This window comes from Gavialis gangeticus, unplaced genomic scaffold (assembly GCF_001723915.1).
Source record: "Gavialis gangeticus isolate Ggan-Ray unplaced genomic scaffold, GavGan_comp1, whole genome shotgun sequence".
NCBI lineage: Eukaryota > Metazoa > Chordata > Crocodylia > Gavialidae > Gavialis > Gavialis gangeticus.
This window is the reverse complement of record NW_017729001.1, coordinates 97,250-100,874: the sequence shown is the minus strand read 5'-3', so window position 1 is coordinate 100,874 and position 3,625 is coordinate 97,250.

The window sequence follows — 3,625 nt, the reverse complement described above, 5'->3', positions numbered from 1 at the left end:
CTGCGACAGCGAAAGAACGTATCTTGACTCTCTGTAGTCAATGGGACTATGTACACAATGCACAAGGCAAGAATTAACACCCCTGGCCATGTCTAGTAAACTTACCAAACCCTCAAACACACAGCTCTGCTCTCCAAGGATTCCCTCCTAAACTGAAAGCAGTGTGAGCACATCCTCATGTGGGCTAATTAACATTGCTGTGTGACAGTGCCAATCAGCCCATCCCAAACTGTATTAGTTCAGAGGTAGCCGCAGGGTTTCCAGTTTAGGAGGCAGCTCCCATGGAACAGGACCAGTAACTTCACTGTGTAGATGTGGCCCTGGTTGGGTTGGGGGGGGTGTTAAAGCTTGGGATGATAATTCTCATAAGCACCTGCTTAATTTTTATTAAGTCAGCTAAATGTAAGCATGTGCTATAACTGCTGTGGAGACTTTGTGTGCTCCAAGCACTCAGCTGCCTCTGACTCAGAAGGAACAGCAGCCTTAACCAAAAGAATGTAGCCTGCATGGTCCATGCCCTTTCAAATCCCCAAGATAAGCACACTGCTTTGTACAGCTTGGAGACATATGGAGAAAATCAGTGGTTCCCCACAGGCACTTGGCATTGCTGGAGTGGCACAAAGCAGCTGCAGTATATAGTGGAAACGTGCCCAGAAGATATATAAAATCCCCCTAATAAAAATCAGCATTAACACACTAGATGTCAGGTTGCTCAAGTGTGCATACTGCCAACACAGCTATATACAGCCAGATTACTATTAAAATCTGTACTCTTCCCTACAAAGCATCATCATGATTATCTCCCTTCCTACCCTTCTGTCACCTGTCCCAGCTCCAACATGCCTGTTTGCCCCCCAGCTCCACTCTTCCCAGGCTCCCCACAGAGCTGGTGCATGGTGCACAGAGGGAGCCTAAGGGCAGGGGTGTTGGAGGAAAAGGATTTAGTACAGAAATCTTGGTGGGAAGACTGAAGCCATGATGCAGGCAGCCAGCGTGGGTGGAGCCCAGTATCTGTCCACTGAGGCACAGGTGACTGAAGGGCTCTCTCAACACATGAAGGAAGCAGGGCCATGAAGAGTCAACAGCATACTGATGCCTTAGCACAGACGCTCAGCCACCGTGCTGCTGCTGCTGCTCTTGTCAGGCCAGTGAGCCAAAGAGCCATCACTGGGGAGTCCCTCAAGTAGAAACACCAGCCTTTGTATGCCCCTATACCCCCAGTCCCACATACACGGCCACAATTCCTCTTCACCTTTCACTTCCACCTAAGCTCACGCTCCGTAGCTCTCACCGTCTCTGCTGATCTCCAGTTTCTCCTGAACCCTACTCATACCTCTGCTCCTCCGCAACCTTTCATCCTCCCACAAGGCTCCACGTTTCCCCCAGAACCCAATGCCATGTTCGGTGGCGTTCAGGCTGACTCTGCGTGGTATCTGTGAAGGACAGAGTTCGTTAGGCCAGAAGGACGTGTTGGGAAACAGACCCATAAACTGATCTTCACATAACTCAGTGAGGTTATCTTGAGTGTAGGTGTACATGCATCTGAGAGAGAGAGTTTCTAGGAATGGTTTAGGTAAAGGAATCTGAGAGATAAAGGGGAACATTTAAACCCAGCAGTTTTAAATATTCCCCTAGCAAAAACTAAGAGTCTAGTGTTTTTTCCTTTCCTATCATAAGTTGCATTCACCTACAAAAGAGTTACCGTGCCAATTATAGTGTCTAAATTCACTCATTGAGGACGCACGGAAACGTTGTGTCTTCCTTTAACTGCAAGTCACAACACGTCCTTAACTATGAAGTTGGTAACAATTCTCAGGCACCAAGTCAAGCACACAGCCCTGTATCTGACTCCATAGCTGTCACCTCCCTGTTTCACCAGACACCTGGGTCCTTCTGGAGATACTTTGCTGCAGAACAGCAACCAAGTCTTGGTAATCACAGAGCATTCTAAGTGACATTGCCTTTCGATGTTTTATCCTTGCATTTCACTCCGTTGGTTTATTAACTGGGGCTAAGTCCTGTAATATATGAATGTTTCATTATTTATACAAACATCCACATATACAGAGAGAGAAGGACATCTACTTATCACAGTCTTTTAGCTGCTATTGTTAAGGTTTCTGTGGGAACATACTGCATATTTATCAAGGTACCCGTGCTGCTTTCTCATTATATGCTGGACATCAGGGGATTTTGGTGTCTTGTGTACAGATCCCAGCAGGTTCTGAAAGAGGCAGGTGTGATTTCAATTAGGTATCTAACTCTCTACTGAGACTTCTTTATACATTGAGCCAATGTTGAATCTGTTACAGCCGTGTAAGTTTGGAGTAACTACAGTTCACCTGGGTAATCAAGAGCTGGATTTGGTTCACACTCTACAACACATGCATTATTTCTAGGTGCTATAACAAGTATCGTTATAGCGTAAGAGAAACTGGCCTATCCAGATTTCTGTGACTGGTAGCAAAGATGCCTGGGATGGGATGGGGTGAGATCTGTGAATTTTTAAGAAGATACCAAGAAAATCTCCTCTTCTGTCTGGAGCACTGAGACCTTTCAAGTTCATGAGCATGTGCCCAGCTGCTGCTGGACACTTGGGGTGGATGTGCATCCAATAGATCCACAATAATCTAATCCCTGGATATACACTGGAAAGCCAGAAAAGGGGCAAAGCAAAATGAATGGACATGGCCAGAGTGACAGCATCCTAAGGAGTCAGTTGTGCCCGGCAAGCCCCAGCCTCTCAGACACACTGACAGATGGTACTGAAACTGCCCAGGCATCACCACGTGCTTCCCTCTATGGGTACCCAAACTGCCAGCTGGAAACACAAAGCAGACGGGACTGAGAGAAACAATGGCTGTGATGGTCCTCAGCTCTTTGAGCGATGCAAGGGGGAGGGAGGGGCAGGAAAGCTCCTTACCTCCCACCCACTGTGCACAGTCAGATTCAGACCTGGCGCAAGCAGTTGCCACTCCATCTATCTCAGTGAAGTTAGACTTGTGTGAGCTGGGGCTCAAAGTCATGTTTTTTCAAGGGAGTCAGGAATGTATCAAACCGAGTGGCCAATTTTTCAGAAGGGTGACTAGGTGCTGAGCACTAGCGTAACTAAGACTGAATGACTGGGGCAGTAGCCTTAGGCACTGACTTAGAGGGGAACGGAAAAATCACAGTTGCCACTGTCCCATGCATTGCCACTACCTAGGGTACTGTGCTATGCTGTTGCACCTTTGGGAACCTGGCTTTGACTGCGGGAGCTGAGCACTTGCAAAATTTGAGGCCCAGTGGCTAAATCCTGCATTTCAGCAGAAAAGCAAGCATGGCACTGACTCAACAAAGCATGCAGGGCCCCAAGAGCCTTTCTGAACATCAGAACAAAATAGGGGCCCCTGTACTGAGGGCTGGTGGGTCATGAAGGTTTGGTATCTCACCTCTGAGAGTCCTCTCTGTCCTCTGGCATAGAAACCAAGCAAAGCTGGTGAGCAGAAGCAAAAATGACTTATTTGGTGCCTTGAGGGATAGGAGCTCGCTTGCAAGCTTGCCCTGAGGAAAGATACCACTGAGACTACCACTGTAGGCATGTCCACACATGCAAGCATGTACACTTGCAGCAGCTCAAGCAGAA